This window comes from Salvelinus sp. IW2-2015, linkage group LG8, assembly GCF_002910315.2.
Source record: "Salvelinus sp. IW2-2015 linkage group LG8, ASM291031v2, whole genome shotgun sequence".
NCBI lineage: Eukaryota > Metazoa > Chordata > Actinopteri > Salmoniformes > Salmonidae > Salvelinus > Salvelinus sp. IW2-2015.
The window spans coordinates 45,730,701-45,752,759 of NC_036848.1; the positions used below are offsets into that span (position 1 = coordinate 45,730,701).

The 22,059-nt window shown below is 40.6% G+C and overlaps 1 protein-coding gene across 1 annotated transcript in view; it reads left to right on the top strand.

Annotated features, from left to right (window-relative positions):
• Nucleotides 1-19,843: 19,843 nt before the first annotated feature.
• akt3a (v-akt murine thymoma viral oncogene homolog 3a) overlaps nucleotides 19,844-22,059 on the top strand; it is a 140,184-nt gene continuing 137,968 nt past the window's right edge. The window contains exon 1 of the mRNA XM_023993807.2: nucleotides 19,844-20,195. The gene's annotated coding sequence lies outside the window, so the exon portion shown is untranslated. The remainder of the gene's footprint in view (nucleotides 20,196-22,059) is intronic.

Below are 22,059 nucleotides of genomic sequence, written 5' to 3' on the forward strand. Positions count from 1 at the left end.
CACATCCCCTCTTTACTTATATGTATTTGCATCATAGGTCGGAATCAAAACACCTCTAAAGAACCTCAAGGGCTGGTATTCTGAGTGAAGTACTTCATGTTTCAGACAATAACCAACTAGTTGACCATTTTAAAGTAATGAAAGCTATAAGCTACATTCCATATTCTATGAGAGAAAACATGTTAGGAAAACATGTTAAAGTGGAATTCTCCAGGTGCTGTCTGTTCATTAAAGCATGCTGTCAAACGTGTCCCACATGGTCCTTATCTCTACCTCCAACCCAGCCATGACACAAACATACACACACACTACCCAGCTAGCACATTTGGTTCCTTGGAAGTTGTGAGAACTTATGTTTTTGGTTTCCCATTGGTTCTGGGAACGAAGCCATAAGTTTCCTGACTGGTAAAACAGATTATGTTGTTTTCTCTATACATGGAATTAGTCCACTGCGCCACCAGAATGGAGCAAGCAGCAAGCATGCCATGTAATTTTTTTTACTCATAGAAAGCTGTTCATTTTAGTCTATTCAAACAGACCCCATTTCAAAGGAAACAAGCGTTAATTAAGATCAGGTGTGGCCAATTAGTGGGCACAGCCAACACACCTGAACACAAGATAGAGGATAGAGAGAGTTTTGTTGATGCTGTTCTTTGAACGTTACAAATGTTTTCTAATGGTTTTTATGGAAAGTTTTATTCTTAGTGTTCTGAGAACGTGACTTTAAATAGAACCATGAGGAAACCTGCAGAAAACGTTATGCTAAAGTACTGAAATTCCTACAGAAGAACATTGTTTCTTAATTTTCTGAGAACATGACTTTAAATAGAATCATGAAGAAGCCTGCAGAAAACGTTATGCTGAAGTACTGAAATTCCACAGAATGTTGTTTCTTAAAGTTCTCTGAACGTTCTGGAAATATGACTTTAAATAGAACCATGAGGAAACCTGTAAAAAAAAGTACTGAAATTCCCCCCAAGAAACGTTATGTTGTAGCTGGGTAGGGTTTAATAGCGGGAACTGGGTTACTGAGATTTACAGAGATTTCCCGCCCAAACCCATTCTCGTTTCCCGGGATAAATAATGGCGAGAAACTGGTAAATTATAGGCTGATAAATTATTTCAATGAACAGCGTGACGGGAAATGGAACTGTCTATACAGATCAGTGCTCAGAAAGATGGCCATAGCCTACCCTTCTCAACAATCCCTTGAACATATCACAACTGGTGAGAGGATATGCCGAGAAAGAGAACGGTAAATTAGCCGAGATGCAAAAATACAAAATATGCACGTGCAACATATCAACTATCTGGCTTCATTCATTTACCTTGACATTTTAGTCATTTAGCAGAAGCTCTTTTCCAGAACGACTTACAGTTAGTGCATTCATCTTAAGATAGCTAGGTGGGACAACCACATCTCAGTCATAGTAAGTACATTTTACCTCAATAAAGTAGCTATCAACAAAGTCAGTGCTAGTAAGGGGGAAAAAAGTGTTAGTACACAAAGAGCTTCTTTTGTTATAGGATGAGAGGTGAGGAGGTGCGAGGGGGGTGCTGTGAGGTTATTTAAGATACTCTTTGAAGGACCTGCGCTGTTTCCTGTGTGAGGTAGGGTCATACTCTACGGATGTTGTAGATCATGAACCTGCATGAGCGAGTCACTGCAATGTTTGCAGAGAACTACAGGGTTTTAACCAGTGTCACGCCAAGGTTCTTTGCACTCTGGGAGGGGGACACCGTGGCGTTGTCAAATGTGATGAAGAGGTCTTGGGAGGGAGGAAGAGCAGCTCCGTCTTATTGAGGTTGAGCTTGAGGTGGTGGGTCGACATCCAAACTGAGATATCTGCTAGGCACGCAGAGATGCATGTCGCCACCTGGGTGTCAGAAGGGGGAAGGAGAAAGGTAGTGAGTGTCATCTGCATAGCAATGAAAGGAGAGACCATGTGAGGATATGACGGAGCCGACCGCATTGGTGTATAGAAAGCCCTGGGGGACACCAGTAGTGAGAGTACGTGGTGCAGACACAGCTCCTCTCCACGTCACCTGGTAGGAGCAGCCTGCCAGGTAGGATGCAATCCAAGAATGTGTAGAGCCTGAGACGCCCAGCCCTGAGAGGGTGGAGAGGAGGATCTAATGGTTCACGGTGTCGAAAGCAGTGGTTAGATCTATGAGGATGAGAACAGAGGAGAGAGAGTTAGTTTTGGTAGTGCGGAGAGCCTCCATGACACAGAGAAGAGCAGTCTCAGTTGAGTGACACGTTTTGAAGGCTGTCTGGTTAGGGTCAAGAAGATCGTTCTGAGAGAGATAGCGAGAGAGTTGGTCAGAGACAGCACGCTCAAGTGTTTTGGAAAGGAAAGAAAGAAGGGATATTGGTCTGTAGTTTTTGATGTCAGAGGGGTCGTGTTGTTTTATTGAGGAGGGGAGCAACTCTGGCCATTTTGTAGTCAGTGGGGATGCAGCCAGTGGTCAGGGATGAGGTTATGAGGGAGGTAAGGAATGGGAGAATGTTTTTAGAAATGGTCTGGAGAAGGGAGGAGGGTATGGGGTCGAGCGGGCAGGTTGTCGGGTGGCCGGACTTTACTAGTCACAGGATTTAATCTGGAGAGAGAGTGGAGTAAAAGTCAAGGTGTAGGGTAGTTCTGTGTGAGTGGGACCAGTCGACTCAATAGGTTGAGTGAATGAGAAGCGGATGTTGTCAACCTTCTTTTCAAAGTGGTTGACAAAGTCATCCGAGAGAGGGAGGAGGGTGGGGGTGGCGTATTGAGGAGTAGGATTTTATTTTATTTTATTAGGATCTCTTTTGTCCTCATTTGGACTAATCTTCCAAGAGTCCTTAAACATTAAAATACAATTTATAATACGATCACATTTTCACATAAAACACACTGTTACAAACAGACATAATACACTGACATATTGACCAGATAAATACTCTAACAGTCTAAAAAGATAGATTGATTCTTCATCTACCATAGTCCAGCACAACTTTCCTATGTATTATATTTAAATGGTTTTCAAGCATTGTTTGAATTTATATTTTGAAAGGTTTCTGGTTTGCTCAAATAAATTATTCAATTTCTTTATTGCTCTAAATCAAAATGTTATTTTGCCTATTTCTCTTTTCTGTCTGAATAACACATAGACGGTTGGACAATCCATTCCTAGTATTTACTGAATGTCTGTCTCTTACCAACTGAATACTGTTGTGAATAGAGTTTGGCTGTTTTAAATGGTGTATATTATGAAATAAAATAAGCATGTTTTTTTCAATTATCTTGTTGATTGATGACCAACCAAGAGCATTGAGCATGACTACAACAGAAGAACCATATCTCCACCTTAAAACAATCCTTGCTGCTTTGTTCTATTCAATCTGCAACCTCCTAATTTCACTTGCTGATGTATTTCCCCAGACCACAGAACAGTAGTTCACCTGGCTAATAATGCTTGGGTTATTTGCTTAAGAATCTTTCCCGGTAAATATTTAGCTATCCTTCTGATCATGCATGCCGTTTTAATATATATATTATTTTACATAGATTAGTTATTTGAGACGACCATGATAAGCAGGTGTCTAGCTGCACTCCTAGTTGTTTGGTTTCTGCCACTTCCTCAATTTGTACTCCCCCCATACTTAATTGTATCCCATGTTGTTTTGGCCTTTTCCTGGTGGAACAGACCAACATAACTTTGGTTTTCTTGGTGTTTAAAACAAGTTTGTTCCGGCCAACCCACTCCCTGATATTTTCCAAATCTCCTTGTAAAGCCTGCTGTACCTGTTGAACCGATTGTCTTGCTGTATAAATTGTAGTATCATCTGCAAAAATAGTAGTTTGAGTTTCAGCTAAGGCATAGGGAAGGTCGTTGGTATATATTAACCTCTAAAGAAGTGTCCCAAGGCAGCTGCCCTGCGGTATTTGACAGTTTAAAGCACAAAGGAAAGAAAATGAACCATTGATATAGGTGGACTGTTTCCTGTCAGTTAGATATGACTGCACCCAATTCAAAAATGATTGCATTATGGCTTTAAGGAGGTAGCATATAACGACATGTCGTTGACTTAAAACGAAGATCAGGGAAATGTGGGCTATCCCTATCCCGACCATTTTTCATTTTGTCGAGTCTATAGGCCTATGTAAAACTATATGAAATGTATTTGAATGTCTATATGAATAGACTATTGCTATTTTAGATGACTTGAGAGCCTTTTGTCTGTCTAAATAAAATGTGGCATTTCCTACACAGCCAAACCCCAGGACATTGCTCCAATCGGCAGGCTACACAGTACGCAACTTCCAATGAAATGTTCCTGTAGCAGCCGTTAGACCCGCCTGCCACAAACGTTTACTGGCAGTAGGAAAACTCCCGTGCGGTGATACCATGTCGGCTTGTGCCGTAGTGAAGTTTCCACATTTATGGGGTGGCAGGTAGCCCAGTGGTTAGAGTGTTGGGCCAGTAACCGAAAGGTTGCTGGATCGAAATCCCCAAGCTGACAAGGTAAAAATCTGTTGTTCTGCCCCTGAACAAGGCAGTTAATCCACTGTTCCCTGGTAGGCTGTCATTGTAAATAAGAATTTGTTCTTAACTGACTTGCCTAGCTAAAAAAAACAATGGAATGGAATGGTTTTTGCAATAAGCATGCTGATTATTTTCCATGTACTCCCATATATGTCTACTCACAATACCCTCCAATATCTTACTGAGTGAAGAGAATAGACTAATTGTTCAACTATTGGCAGGAGTAATGGGTTCTTTGCTGTCTTTCGGGATAGGACACAGTTTAGCATGCTTCCATACATTTGCAAACATCCCCTTTTCCAGTGACCAATTAAATATGTATTTCAGTGGAACTGCAATCTGGGGAGCAGCACAGCGAAGCAAAAAATTGTCCATAAGACCATAACCTGTAGATTTACCAACAGGTAATGACTTCACAGGATAGAACCAACAGGTAATGACTTCAATAGGTTTAACACCTCTACTGACACCATTTGTAGACTAAAAGAGCAGCTTTTTTGCTCATAATATGATCATCAATCCATTTGACAATAGCTTATCTGGAAGAATGGGTGTTTACATTATCGCTCAGTAAATTAATTTGCTTTGGCAATATCAGCTGATTTTGTTATTGTTCTCCTGCCAACCTCCACACTAGATGGGTATGATGAAATAGATGTACCAAGTAAGCCCTTAACTGTATTCCATAACTTTTAGAATATTTTTTGTTGTTGTAAAATAACGTATTTTTCTTACGATTTAATTTAACTGCATAATTACGTAGTGTTCTATAATTCTGTTCATCAATTTCTAGTTCTGATTTGGCTGCTAAGACTTTTGCCATATTTCTTTGAGACAAAGCCTCACCCAGTTCATCATCAATCCATGGAGATGGACGAGCCCCAACTGTTCTCTTTCTTACTGGTGCATGATGGTCCATTACCTCAGTGTGCAAATCAATAAAACATTCTGTAGCGTGATTTAAATCATCCTCTAGATAAATCAGCTCCCAGGGTACAGCAGCCAAATAATTTTTAAATAGCTCATGATTAAATGTTTTAAAAGAAGGTGGAAAAGAGTTTCCTATTGTTAGAGGCACAGGCTTGAAATTTAGAGTGATAGAAAGTGGCTTTAGCAGTGGTTACAGAGAAAGAGGAGGGAGTGAAAGGATGATAGGTCCTCCGGAAGTTTAGATTTCCTCCATTTTCACTCAGCTGCCAGCAGTCCTATTCTGTGAGCTCACAATGGGTCACACAACCATGGAGCAAGAGGGGAAAGCCGGCCGGGAGGAAAGGGGACAGTGCGAGTCATAGGATGCGGAAAAGGAGGAGAGTAAGGTGGAAGAAGGCAGAATTAGGAGACAGGAGGGAGAAGGATTTAGCAGAAGGGAGAGATTATAGGATATAAGAGGAGAGAGTAGTGAAGATTGCGACGGCGCATGAACATCTGGGTAGGGGCTGAGTGGGTAGGGTTGGAGGAGAGGGAGACAGAAAAGGTAACAATTGCCTGCCTTGTGAGTGGGAGGGGACTGGGAAAGGGTGAGGTCAAGAGGCAAGGAGGGGAAAGAAAGAGTTGGAAGGAAATGAATCGAAGTCAGACGTGGGGAAGTGGAAGTCGCCCAGTACAAAGAGCGGTGAGCCATCGTCAGGAAATGAGCTTATCAACGTGTCAAGCTCATTGAGGAACTCTTTAAGGGCACCCTGTGGGCCATAGATGACAACACTTGGGAGAAATGAGTAGCCCTGTGCCACCACCATGACGACCAGATGCTCTCTGACTATGAGAGAACACGTAGTCAGATGAAGAGAGAGGAGCTGGAGTAGCAGTGATCTCTGGAGTGATCCATGTCTCCGCCAGGGCCAAAAAGTATAGGGACTGAAGGGCAGCATAGGCTGAGATGAACTTGGCGCTCTTGACCCCGTATTGGCAGTTCCAAATGCTGACAGAGACCAGGAATTCCACATGGGTTGTACGAGCAGGGCACACTAAATTAGAAGGGTTGCAGCCAAGGGATGTTGAGTGTCTGTAAAGCTTACAGGGAGAGGAGCGAACAGGTATAGAAAACACATAGTTGACAAAGCTACAAAAGAGCAAAACGAGAAAATTACTAGGTAAGATACTCAAGTGAGACAGTGGTGTTGAGCCTTCCTCTCTTTGCTTCCTTGAATAACTCGGCAGAACAACTCGGCAGAACCGTCTTTGTTTCGGCGATAGTCTTAATTTTGAAGACGAAACTGCTGCTGACACTGCTGCCGCTGAGAAAACAGGGGAGACTGAAGTACTAATACTAATGGCTCATTTCCTAGCAAAGGTTGAGAGCACACCTTCCACACTCTCCCTCCAAAACAGCCAATGATTACTAAACAACAACAGTCACAAATTGCTGTGCCCCTTAATCCTTGTTGATGTCCCAACAATCAACTGCAAGTTATGAGCACTCAGAAATTCACACACCAGGACCAGGAAGAGAGACAGCAATTCAAGTAGCTGGCCCTAGCTAGCAAAAAGACAGTACTAGACAACAACAGAATAAGACAACAATGATTCTTATTACTCCTGGAGATATCAGGAGTCCTCTAGCTATAGATTCAAACATTAGAGCAGTCCTCACAGCGCTAGCAGTCTAACATTTATTCAACATAAAGTCCCCTATAGAAAACATCCCTTAGGCTACGTGCATGGCTTCTATAAATGTAATTGCTTACTATACAGTGCATTCAGAAAGTATTCAGACCCCCTGACTTTTTCCACATTTTGTTACGTTATAGCCTTATTCTAAAATGGATGAAATAGTTTTTTCCCCTCATCAATCTACACACAATACCCCATAATGACAAAGAAAAAACAGATTTTCAGAAATGTTTGCAAGTGCGTTCAAAATTTAAAAAATGAAATATCACATTTACATACGTGTTCAGACCCTTTACTCAGTACTTTATTGAAGCATCTTTGGCAGCGATTACAGCCTCGAGTCTTCTTGGGTGTGACGCTACAAGCTTTGCACACCTGTATTTGGGGAGTTTCTCCCATTCATCTCTGCAGATCCTCTCAAGCTCTGTCAGGTTGGATAGGGAGCGTTGCTGCACAGCTATTTTCAGGTCTCTCCAGAGATGTTTGATTGGGTTCAAGTCCGGGCTCTGGCTGGGCCACTCAAGGACATTCAGAGACTTGTCCCGAAGCCACTCCTGCATTGTCTTGGCTATGTGCTTAGGGTCGTTGTCCTGTTGGAAGGTGAACCTTCGCCCCAGTCTGAGGTCCTGAGCGCTCTGGAGCAGGTTTTTTATCAAGGATCTCTCTGTCACCTTTCTCCACTATAGACCACCAAGTGCTAACAATCAGTATCTGGATAATATGTGTGAAATGTGTGAAATGCTTGATAATGTATGTGATATTAACCGAGAGGTACATTTTCTGGATGCTTTAAATATTGACTGGCTTTCATCAAGCTGCCCACTCATGAAAAAGCTTTAAACTGTAACCAGTGCCTGCAACCTGGTTCAGGTTATCAGTCAACCTTCCAGGGTAGTTACAAACAGCACATGAATGAAATCCTCAACATGTATTGATCACATATTTACTAATGGTGGAGAATTTAGCTTGAAAGCAGTATCCAGATCCATCGGATGTAGTGATCACAATATAGCAGCCATATCTAGGAAAACTAAAGGTTTTCTTGTGATTCCTATGTAGTTGACGTAAATAATATTTGTTGGTATGTAATGAGGAGCAAACAGACACTTTACTTGACACATTTATGAAATTGCTTTTTCCAGTTACTATTAAGTATGCACCCATTAAGAACATGACTGTAAAAACTGTTAAATCCCCATGGATTGATGAGGAATTTAAAAATTGTATGGTTGAGAGAGATGAGGCAAAAGGAATGGCAAATAAGTCTGGCTGCACAACCGATTGGCAAACATATTGCAAATTGAGAAATCATGTGACTAAACTGAATAAAAATAAATAAATAAATAAAATAAATCTACACTATGAAACAAAGATAAATAACATAAAGAATGATGGTAAAAAAAAAGCTTTGTAGCACCTTAAATTATATTTTGGGAAAAAAGGCAAACGCAGCCCCATCATTAATTTAATCAGATGGCTCATTCATAACAAAACTGACTGACTACTTTAATTACTTTTTCATTGACAAGATTAGCAAACTTTGGCATGACATGCCAGCAACAAATGCTGACACTACATATCCAAGTATATCTGACCAAATTATGAAAGACAAGCATTGTAATTTTGAATTCCGTAAAGTGAGTTTGGAAGAGGTGAAACAAATATTGTTGTCTATCTACAATGACAAGCCACCGCGGTCTGACAACTTTGATGGGAAATTACTGAGGATAATAGCGGACAATATTGCCATTCCTATTTGCCATATTTTCAATATAAGCTTACTAGAAAGTGTGTGCCCCCAGGCCTGGAGGGAAGAAAAAGTAATTCCGCTACCTAAGAATAGTAAAGCCCTTTTTACTGGCTCAAATAGCCGACCAATCAGCCTGTTAACCAATACTTAGTAAACTTTTGGAAATAATTGTGTTTGACCAGATACAATGCTATTTTACAGTCAACAACTTGACAACAGACTTTCATTACGCTTATAGGGAAGGACATTCAACAAGCACAGCACTTACACAAATGACTGATGATTGGCTGAGAGAAATTGATGATAAAAAGATTAGGGGGGGATGTTTTGTTAGAGTTCAGTGCGGCTTTTGACATTATCGATCATAGTCTGCTGCTGGAAAAACGTATGTGTTATGGCTCTACACCCCCTGCTATATTGTGAATAAAGAGTTACCTGTCTAACAGAACATAGAGAGTGTTCTTTAATGGAAGCCTCTCCAACATAATCCAGGTAGAATCTGGTATTCTCCAGGGCAGCTGTCAAGGCCACTTACTTTTTTCAATCTTTACTAACGACATGCAACTAGCTTTGAGTAAAGCCAAGTCAGAAGCTTAGTATAAATAAAGGGGGCATATAAGCAGACAATGAAAGCTCTGACAATATTTGATGATTATATTTCTCTAAAACAGGTTATAGGCTACATGTGCAGCACCAAGTCAGAAAAGTAGGCGAAATTAAGAGGGGTAAATAGACCAAATTATTAGGGTGAGGCATATGGGCTACTAACATCTTACTACACAACATACACTTAGTATTACTTTCTTAGCTACAGTATACATATCTCCCTGGTATATTATTATACAATACATTTTTGGACTCACCTTGTTGTGCTGTGCTCACTTGAACAGGTGGTACGTCGGTCCTTCGTGGGCAAATTTTGTCATCAAAGTCTGACATTCTCTGGATTTATGGTGCTTTCAAGACAACTGGGAACTCAGAAAAAAACAAGGTTGAATCATGATGACATCATTGATCTTCAGGTCGTAGCTCTAGAAAGAGGCCGGATTTATAATTCCAAGTTGGATGACCATTCAAAACGTATTTTCCAAGTCGGAGCTCATTTATTCCCGACTTTCCAGTTGTCTTGAACTCACTGATGTCAAGTTTTCGCAGTTCCGAGTTAACAGTTGAATGTTTATCATTTTAAACTTGGAAAAGAGCCCATTAAGCACAGATTTGGGACCACACAGCCACTCCACTGAATAGCAGGCTAGTGATTGCTATGCAATGCTTGCATTGCAGTTGCCACTGTCACTGATTCCTTCCAAACCACTCATTGTTGAATTTGCGATTTCCAACTTGTTGTGTAATGTTTATGTCCAATGGACGATGAGCACCGATAGGTTTTATCTATAATTTCTCTTCATTATTTCTCTTCATATGACAAGGATTACAAAGGATTTGCCAGTAGATTGTCGACTTGAATCATAATGATCACTGCTAGCTAAGATTTTGAAAGTATGATGTTGACAATCAAAGCTACTGTACATACTGTATAACGTGATTCAACGTAATTTTATCTGTGGCCAATGACCTTGAGCCTTCTTGGATGGGCACTTCTAATGTAACTCTATGACAGCACCCAAGGGGCTAGAACTTTCTAGCTCTACCCTTAGACTTGGCGGTGACGTGGTGTTCCCCATGCCAAAATAATATGCAAAACAGGCAAAACTGCCCCACCTGCCCTAAATGATGGGTCGCCACTTGTCCTAAATATTTCTAAAACTAAAAGCATTGTATTTGGGACAAATCATTCACTAAACCCTAAACCTCAACTAAATATTGTAATAAATAATGTGGAAATTGAGCAAGTTGTCATGGTCAAAACATATTGATACAACAGTAGGTAAGATGGGGAGAAGTCTGTCCATAATAACGCACTGCTCTACCTTCTTAACAGCACTATCAACAAGGCAGGTCCTACAGGCCCTAGTTTTGTTGCACCTGGACTACTGTTCAGTCATGTGGTCAGGTTCCATAAAAAGGGACTTAGGAAAATTGCAATTGGCTCAGAACTGGGCAGCACGGCTGGCCCTTGGATGTACACAGAGAACTAACATTAATAATATGCATGTCAATCTCTCCTGGCTTAAAGTGGAGGAGAGATTGACTTCATCATTACTTGTATTTATGAGAGGTATTGACATGTTGAATGCACTGAGCTGTCTGTTTGAACTACTAGCACCCAGCTCGGACACCCATGCATACCCCACAAGACATGCCACAAGAGGTCTCTTCACAGTCCCCAAGTCCAAAACAGAATATGGGAGGCACACAGTACTACATAGAGCCATGTGGCATGTAGTATGCAAGCAGTAAAATTTGATTTAAAAAACAGACACATGCATACACACACACAACAACATACGCACTATACACACGTGTACACATTCATTTTGTATTGTAGATATGGATATCATAAGGTGAATGCACCAATTTGTAAGTCGCTCTGGATAAGAGCGTCTGCTAAATGACTTAAATGTAAATGTAAATATGTGGTAGTGGTGGAGTAGGGGTCTGAGGGCACACAGTGAATATATTGTAAGGTTTTTAAAATTGTATAACTGCCTTAATTTTGCTGGACCCCAGGAAGAGTAGCTATGGGGATCCAAAATAAATACAAACACAAATACAAATATTTCCCTCAATCCTGACTAGTCTCCCAGTCCCTAGTCCTGAAAAACATCCCCACAGCATGATGCTGCCACCACCATGCTTCACTGTAGGGATGGTGCAGGTTTCCTCCAGACGTGAAGCTTGGCAGTCAGGCCAAAGAGTTCAATCTTGGTTTCATCAGACTAGAGAATCTTGTTTCTCATGATCTGAGAGTCTTTAGGTGCCTTTTGGCAAACTCCAAGAGGGCTGTCATGTGCCTTTTACTGAGGAGTGGCTTCCGTCTGGCCACTGTAACATAAAGGCCTGATTGGTGGAGTGCTGCAGAGATGGTTGTCCTTCTGGAAGGTTCTCCCATCTCTACAGAGGAACTCTGGAGCTCTGTCAGAGTGACCATCGGGTTCATGGTCACCTTCCTGACCAAGGACCTTCTCCCCCGATTGCTCAGTTTGGCCGGGCGGCCAGCTTTAGGAAGGGTCTTGGTGATTCCAAACCTCTTCCATTTAAGAATGATGGAAGCCAATGTGTTCTTGGGGACCTTCAAAGCTGCAGAAATGTTTTGGTACCCTTCCGCAGATCTGTGCCTCAACATAATCCTGTCTCGGAGCTCTACGGACAAATTGTTCGACCTCATGGCTTGGTTTCTTTTCTGACATGCACTGTCAACTGTGGGACCTTATGTAGACAGGTGTGTGCCTTTCTAAATCATGTCCAATCAATTAAATTTACCACAGGTGGACTCCAATCAAGTTGTAGAAATATTTCAAGGAGGATCCATGGAAACAGGATGCACCTGAGCTCAATTTCGAGTCTCATAGCGAAGGATCTGAATACTTAAGGTATTTCTGTTCTTTATTTTTAATACATTTGCTAAACATCCAAAAACCTGTTTTTGCTTTGTCATGATGGGGTATTGTGTGTAGATTGATGTGATTTTTTAATACATTTTAGACTAAGGCTGTAACGTAACAAAACATGGAAAAAATCAAGGTGTCTGAATACTTTCCGAAGGCACTGTATGTGCAGGCTACACACAACCTCTCAACACAGTTATGGTAGACAATGTCCAATCTCAATTTCCATCTCATATTCAAATCTCCACTAATGTGTATTATGTGGCACTGACAGTGGCTCAAATATGAACTGTTTCTAATCACAAAATGGCTGATACACTGTGCCCACAAAAAAACGCTTCAGGAAATAGACATTTGCAATATTGTTTCATGATATTATGCTAACAAAGCGAGAGCACGGTGGGATACTGGTCAGATTCATGGGTAATTGATCAACTGCTGAATCTCCGCTAACCTAGGCTTGTTTGTTTAGCAGAGAATCTGATGTTCCCTGTGACAGTCACCATAATAAGCGGGTTATCATGAAGTAATAACAGCTACAACCTTCCCAAATTCCCCCAATAACCAGGTGCAAATGGAGAGAAAAGGGCCAATAAGCTGCCTAACATCTTTCAGTCCAAGGTAGACTAAAACAAATTTTCACTAGACTTCATAATATTTTACCAGTCGGCCAACAGTGTTTCATAGGCCTAGGCTATCTACGCTACATGAACAAAATTAGCCCAAAGGCCAGCAGATGTCAATATTGAGTCATTTCATCTTACTGTCCAAAGGAAATATATGCAGCAGACTATATACTAGTTTCCCCCGTTGACCGGTTCGTACATAAAACATTCTCCATTCAGGCTGCAAAGGCGTCGATTTCCTCCTTAACTCGATTTAATGTTGAAAAGGAGGGAAAAAACGAAATGTTCCACCACCATGCTAGGGTGGCTAATGCTACCTCATGATATTGCATACAAAGTTCAGACCAAGGGTAAACAACAGACTGCTGCAACCTGATTGGCTGAACACGAACAGCCACATCCATGACTAGCAATTGGGTGGTGGAAAATGATGTTCCATAAAGAAAGTACGCATATTTTCCAGTTTTTTCCCCGCTTTATCGACAATAAATCGAGTTAAGGAGGTAATCGACGCCTTTGCAGTCTGAATGGAGAATGTTTAATGTATGAACCGGTCCAGGGGGTATACGAGTGCATAGCTGGCTCCATACGTTCCCTTTGGACGGTAAGATTAAATGGCTCAATATCACCATCTGCCGGCCTTTGGGCAACAACAAAATAGTGTGGTGAATTTGAGAGATCTTTGAGTTGATTAAATTGCAACGAATACAAAAATAAAAAGATAGATTCATGTGTATATTTCTCCACTTACAATATTATAATGTTCGAATGTTTTTGCTGGTATTGTATGCTTTTAAATAGCACTTCTGGTTTGAACGGGAATACCGGGAAGCCCGGTATTTTCATGCAATTTCCTCAGGAAGGAAAATTGGTAGACTCTCGGGAAAATATTAAACTCTAACACACACACTCTGCTGTCCCATTACCACGCCAATGCCGTGGCCCACCGGGACGATGCCCAACGTCGACCTATGGCCCACTGTGCCCACTTTGCTCTCACCAACCTGGACCCCCGTTTCCCTGTGGGTGGGAGGGCACTCTGCCAGCTGAACCCCTCAACATTCCACAACAACAGCAAAGCTAGAGCTCAGGCGGTCTGCCAGCCAAGGGGCCCCAGTCCAGCCATGCCCAGGGAAGCTTTATCTCTCTGCCCTTTCATGTCTGTCCAAGAGAGGGGTCACTGGGGCCCATGTGGCCCTGGATAGAGGGAGGGAGGGACCCGGTGAGAAGGGGGACAGCTGCAGACAGACAGGCAGAGGGAGCAGAGCAGCTGTAGCCACAGTTAAAGGTGTGCAGCAGGAGAGCTTTCTCAGAGGGGAGAAAATATGGTCAGAATTGTCCATTCTGGGTCAGCTAACAACAGCATTCAAGTGATAAATGTGGCCCCAGAGTGATAGAGGACAAGATGAAAATCTAAATAAAGTGTTGGGCAATTCTACGAAAACAGAATTGCGCTGAGACTAACATTTTCCACTTTAATATGTACTGTATCCCAAACAAAAAACACAGATTTTAAAGTTTAACAAATCATGCAACTATATGCACAAGGACTACTTTAACATGTTTTTATTTTACAAAAACACATTTACTGGAAGAAATTTGCCAATGCAAAATTTGGTAACAGAGTTTTAGTAAAATCTCCCTCAGTTTTTTATGTGACCACGTTTTCCAAAAATATCTGCTCTAAAATTCTAAGATGTCTGCTGAAATAATTGTCTGTCAGCTATGACATGACACCTTGACTTTGAAAACATCTATTTTGATTATTGAATTACAATATGTGAAGTGGATTTACACCCGGTAACTGAACTGCGATCCCTGATCTATACTACACAGAAATGCATAATTATGCATATGAATGTAATTTTCTTCATGGTGATGTATCCTAAAAAGGTGCACAAAGGTAGAAATATGCAATATCCTCCTTTGCATATTTGGGAATTATTCTACAACCTGGCTATTATTTTAATAAGCACCGCTCATTAAGTAGTACTTTCAAGTATTTTTACTCAAGTACTTTATACCACTGTCTACAGTACAGTACAGGACTGTACTTTACTGTACTGTACTGAGCAACACTCTACGCAACTTGTTAAAACTTTACTTTGCTGTACTGTGCTCTTCTGTACTGTACCATGCTCTCCAAACTTGTGAAACATAGATGTCTATGATTGGTTCAGATTCGGTCCGGCCCAAACATCTGTGACATTGAAATTAAGTCCGGACCGTTCCAAAAAACGATGTCTGTGGGACGTTGAAATCAAGGCCAGGGCGAAATGACCATATTTCAACTACTTTTCAACGTCCATGGACGTCCGGTGTCGGTCGGTGCTCAGTGGGTAAGGATGCTGGTTACAGGAAATGGAAAGTGAGGGGGCTCATGGGCAGGTCAATAAGAGCCTGGAAAGGTGACATTTACTGGAGAGAGAGGAGAGAGAGAGGCATAGAGAGAGAGGGAGGGCTTGTCCAGACTAGCTTTGACCACCAGATGACAGAAAGAGAAAGAAAACAGTTATGAGCAGAACATAACAGTATGCCAGGGAGGACAGTAGCAGGTGACCCTCTGAGCTGAACATAACAGTTTGGGAGTGGAAGGGAGGACTTTAGCAGGTGACCCAACTGTGTTTTGTGACTAATGTGATATCATATTGTAGCCAATTTAATTAGAATAATTCCATTAATGATTTTTCTGAAATTCTATTACCAATATCGTAACATAATTTCATGTTTGAATAACTTAATAACTCATAAAATTAAATAGATACCAGCAAAAACACTAGAACTAATTGGTATGTCTACCTTTACTTGTTACTTCTGTGAAGTTATCCTCCCTTCTCATGAGGGAGAGAAATTAGAAAATGTCTTAAAGATACAGTATTAGTTGGCAGGGATCTTTACATTATAGTGTTCTGATGTTTTTCTAATACCTTTTAAGACTTTTTCTCATAGATTTCCATCTGTTTGAATAGAAATCAAAGTATTTGCTTATTCCTAATATTTAGGATAGAAAATGGTTGAAACATTTATTGTCTTAATAAAAAATTCAAAACCAGAGTCTTAGCTTTTATTTGACACTACATTTGATATGCTCCTATGAACTTCACATGTTGAAGTTCATGGGTCCTTTTGCATGGAAATGCCCTTTTCCAGCCTACATATTCCAACTCCAGATTAATCACAATGGGCCTGATCCCCGATTTAGGAATGTATTCCTTTTCTTACGCACTCCTTTCTCAGTATTTGGTATTCAGATTTACATTTTTCAGTCACATAACACGCTCTGCAGGTGTGGCTACATTGTGCGCTTTGAATAAATGTCATTCAACCCCTGAAAACCTTCCCACTTGCTGGCCAACAGATTTTCCGTGGAGTTTTTCAGTACATTTATCTTCAGTACATTTATCCCTTTAAATATAGTGTACCTTTAATTAGAATTTTGTTGTCAGACACAATAGAATAGATTAAGAGAACAGGGTCAGAATATAGGGATCAATGAAAGAAAGCACTCTATGTATATTCCTCTCAGTTTCAGCACCAACTGGTAGATTTAAAAATACTCTGATCTTGTAGATTATTTAAGCACATTTTAGGGTTAGGAAAGTATGTATGAAAAAAAGTTGTTTGGAGAGCCTTTTCGCACAAAACATATTGATGAAAAAAAAAATACATTGGTTTGATTCTTCCTGAAAGTTTTCATACTCAAGTTCAATCCATAAAATATTGGAAAGTGGAAAAAAAGTGTACAAATAGGATTGAACAATAATACTATAAATCTACTCCAATTCAAATATGCTACATGTCCCAAAATATTGCACAACGTCTTTCTATATGCACAGAGAGAAAAGTGTATAAAAACAGAATTATGTTTCATTTATGCACACTAATCTCAGGTCAACAAGAATTTACAATTTGGTGTAATTTGTGTGAAAAATATTCCCTTTTGAGTGGATGAGGTATTATGAATTTATGTGTGTAAACATGTTTGTGTATGTGTGTGTGTGTCAGCATTTTCATGTGTGTGCATGTGCGTGTGTGTGTGTGTGCGTGCGTGTGTGTTCACATCACACGTCTGTTTGTGTGTAAGTGTGTGCAGGGAGGAACACCCTTAGCCCCTGTGTGGTGGTCAGGTTGAGCTCCCCCCTGAGCAGACGGATGGCAGAGGGAGGGCGTCTGTTGAGCCCATAGCCCTGTGAACACACAATACAGTGTGGCACGCTCGCCTCCAGCTCCACCTGTGTAACAGCAGAGCCCCAGCAGGCCTCTGCCCCCTATATTACCTCTGTGTCCTTCCCTCTGCCATCTGGGTCAGTCAGGGAGCCTGGGCCTAAGCCACAGTCTGACCCCCCACACCCCAGGCCTCACGTGGAGTTGTGAGGGGATGGAGTCAGCCTCTGGGAGCCAATGCCCACAAGGCTTCCTCTAGCGTACCTGACTGGGACACGAGTTCTAGAGCAGCTGCTGTCTGTAGCCTATATCAAGCTCATCATCACCACCTGAAAACAAAATTGTTGGACCAAATCATTCAACTTACACTGTCTCATCTACGTAGGAGATTGAGCAGAAACTTTGTTTGAATAAAAATATTTAGAATATACCAATAAGACAAGCAAGTGTGGATTGTAAATATAAATATATGACATTTTTTGACAGTAACTATTCATCTATGAATCATAGCTATTAATGGATGAAAAATGTCAGGAGAGAAAATAATTACAGACTGATAAAACATTGAATGAGAGATTACGCACCTACAATATAATCTAAGTTAATTTAGTTTTCTATAGATCCCCTCTATGAATTAAATCAAGCCTTCATACTATTACAGAATAATAGGAACTAATTTAGGCATGACACATCACTAAACTCGGTAACACTTTCTACACAGTAGTAACTGTAGTAACAATATAGTAGTACTATGTAATGACATGGTAAATGGTTTAGCGGTATCAGTTATTACACAATTGGAACAAGAACTGTGTAATTCCACATCCACTTGCTGAAGGTTATTCCACATGTGTAATTACTAAAGTAATGTAATTACATGAAACATAGTCACAATTTGGTTGGTGTTACTAACATAGTAATTCACAGGTGACTTTCAAACGTGTAATTACAAAACATAAGTTACATAGTGGAACAAGAAAATATGCAGTAACATTAGTAATTACACATGTGGAATAACTTTCAGCAAGTGGATGTGGAATTACACAGTCCTTGTTCCAATTGTGTAATAACTGATCCCGCTAAACCATCTTACACATATTTACATAGTAATATATATGTAACTAATATGTTGTTACTACAGTAATTAATGTGTAGTTACATAGTAATAGGGGCAACTTAATGTATAGTGTTCCTTAAAGTTGCACTGTGTAGAAATCGCTCCGCCATTTCCTGGTTGCTAAAATTCTAATAGTGTGCCTAATTTCAGTTATGTGACAAAATAAGCTGGTATAGTGTAGAGAAACATTGTACCATCAAAACCGCTGTGAAATATATTTTCCATAACCAAAAATATGTTGTTTTAGCTGTTTGAAGCTGGTGTACAACCCCGAACGTAAAAGAAGCAAAAACAAAACTTAAGAATGGGAATCATACAAATAACGCAGATAGAACAGATCTACCGCATCTTAAACTTGCTTTCTAGTAGAGTGATAGATCTATAACCCACATTTCTATGTGAATTTAGTGGGGCCACACAAAAAGTTACATATTGGCACTTTAACTCTAAACAGGGTGCAGTTCAATCTTTCACCACATGGGTGGCTGGTGTACTAGTTTGCACTAATCTGAATAGAATTGTATTAGAGAGAAATCAGATATGAACTGGAGGCAGCTAAGGTTATAATATCATGATGAAACTGAGACAGAACAGCAATAGGGATTACATCCAAATGAAAAATATGTTATTGTACATGTTAAATATGAAACAAAAAGACAGAAAACAAAAACCAATGTACTTCTTCAAGAAAAGAATAATAAATAAAAAACTGGTATATAAATGAATTAATTAATGAATCAGCTATAAGCTATAGTTACTACTCTTCTAACCTTAGAAATACCCCCACAAGCTACAATGGTAAACTATAGCAAAATAGACCAAAAGAGACAACCACACAGCAGTTTTCAGCTGTCGGTGCAACACAATGTAGAACTTCAACAGAGCTATTTCCAGATGTTAAGGTGAAACAGATTGATCGTCTGTTAATGTGAATCAGATCAGATTATGTTCTTTTCACTTCCTCTATGATGTCTCCTCACATGCAGGCACTGAAACCTCCACTACAGAAACAGCAGAGATAAATATAATATAATATAATAGCTCTATAGTAATATTCTATTCTATTATTATATTACTTATGGCAATTGCAAAAACATTGTTGTAGATTTTGTCGCACTTTGTGAAAACCATGTGTCCAACTTTCTAACTACGTCCTACAAGTGAGTATCAGATGCATATTAACAATGCATATTAACATTACATTATATTTCAGGCAAAGCAATGATCATCATTCATGATTTCACATATTCTTTCACTTAACATATGCACCTTAGGCTAAACGACACATTACATGTCTCTCAGGAATGGTGGAATTGCATAATCCTGTATGAAATGTTGGGGATTACACTGCAGCATAGTAAAAGGAAAATAAATAACTCATTATGTGTTTGTGATATGGGCTGAGTTGTAAATATACAGAAGGATGCGGCTCTTATCAAAGTACCTGATTCTCGCGAGGGTTGGCTTAGCAGAGAGAAACACGGAGGAGAGTGAGCAAAATAAGGAACAGACAACCACCCAGCCTGCCTGGCGTACAGAGCAGACGGGGACAGGGATAGACAGAGCCAGGAAAGCCGTCCGAGAAGTGGCTGGGCGTGACGTCACGAGTTTTCTGAACGTCAACAACAACCTGCAGCATCAGAACCTGCCAGCGGCGGTTCCCAGTGGGCGGTTCCTGGGGTAAGAGGAGTTGCTGTCGCTTTTTTCAGCCACCACAACCTCTCTGTATTGTTTGAAGCCATTCCAGAAGCGACACAGTTCATCCTCTCGTTGTGTTTCCGGCCAAGGCTGCTTCTCTCTCATTTATTCACATGCGCACAAGAAAAGCGCGAGCTTAAAAAAGTACAGGCACGATAGGGGAACCCATTGCTCTCCCCACGACTTCCCGCGCCAGCCAGGTAATATAATTATGACAACAACCTGCAAAACGGTTGAAAATATACTTCTGATACTGTGTTTATGTGAAGTTTGTAGTATTCAAGAATGGTGGAAGCTATGTCCACTGACAGCTAACGTTAGCCAGAGAGTGTTTGTAGTGCTTGCTACGTGAAGATGATGCTGATGCTGCAACGAGGCTGGGAGTGCGAGACAGCAGACAGGAGGGAGGTGGAGTGGTCTGGGTCGGGATCTGGCCTAGTGTGTGTGCGTGTTCTCAGCATTGCTTTCTGCCCCCCCCCCCATTTTTTAAAAACTATAAATTGTTTACGTCAATAAATTGTTTACGTCAGGCATTAAATATTATATACAGTCAAGTATCTGAATAGTTTGGAATAATTTATGCATGCCTGTAAAGTCGATTCTTAATTCTTTAGCTCATCTACTAGCAAGCTATTGGCGGCATGCGTTTGCTTGACAGCTCTTGAGGTGAGATGATGCAGTTGCTACTGTTGTGCTGGCAGGCTATCATTGGGCGCGTTCAAGGAGATACTTTTGGGAAGTTGGTGTCACCGCCTTTCAAAGTGTTCTTGCATTATGGGGATACAAATTGTCTGACTTGCGTCTACATGTTGACTGCATTGCGCTCCTCACCAACTTCAACCTGCAGCAAACGCCTGCGTTGTAGGAGGATCTATTTTCAACCAATCGTTATGGTGTTTATGTTTGAGCCAGTGACGAAACAGGAACAAACTTTTCTGTGATTCATATATACAGTGGATATATACAAATAAATAATATTTGAGACCTCTCACCAATTGATTGTACAGACATATGATTTCAGTTTGAGTGTGTGATATGGGGGTTAGAGACATGTTTCTTTTGAGAACTACGTTGACACTGCCATGCATCTGAGCCTTGCTGTAGGAAAACCACAACAGTGTCCGACTTTCCACTGTCGCAGATGCACCTCCCCCGACATCACTCATCGACTTTCGTCTACAGTGGGCTGCATCAGCCTAACAACTGGAACATGCTAATTTTCAAAAAGCAGCAACATTGTTTCCATAAACCCTTTGAACCCTCTGTCAGTTTGATACTTTGTGTACCAACAATGTTTACTAAAGCTTTTGTTTGTTTATGTCTGCATTTCTGCAGCACTCTATAATAATTCAGACTGATATAATTCAGGATGTCTTGACCCACTCAACTATGTGACACTGTCACTTTATAATGAGGACTAACACTGCTGCCTGCTCCTCTTTTTACATAAACATTTGGAGTGAAGATGGCTTCCCCTAGAGCCCTCATACACCCCTGTCGCTGCCCATAACCACTGGTACAGTGATAGGCTTTGTCATTTTATGACAACTAGGATTCTAATGCAGCCTCCATGTAAATCATACAGTAGGCTATAAGAGTTGACAAGTGATACTGAGGTAATTCAGTATCTGACAAGATAAGAGGAACTCCTGGGATCCATCAGACATCAGCATCCGCCAGCGTTCAATCACACCTTTTCATTTCCTTAATTTCAAACCAAAACACTGGTCTCGCTCTCTCTTGTTACTCTCTGTGTGATCCTTATGAATTTTCATTCTTCATTCAGGCACTGTTCTGCTCCTTTGGTATTATCCTAATCCATGTCTAATTCAAAAGGCACAAATAAAAAAGTATTTTTAGTCTTGTGGGCTAGTCTGTGCAGATGATAATGGCAATAGATTTGTATTTGATAGACAACTCATTTGGACATGGCTTTACTTCCATATCAGTTTTTTTCTCTCCAGAGTTTCTTAGGAGGGTAAATGCCTTTGGACAACAGCTGCTGTCCTGGGTCTGTTCTAAGATGTTTGATGCTAAAGGAAGTGGAAGTTAGGAAGTGTGTGG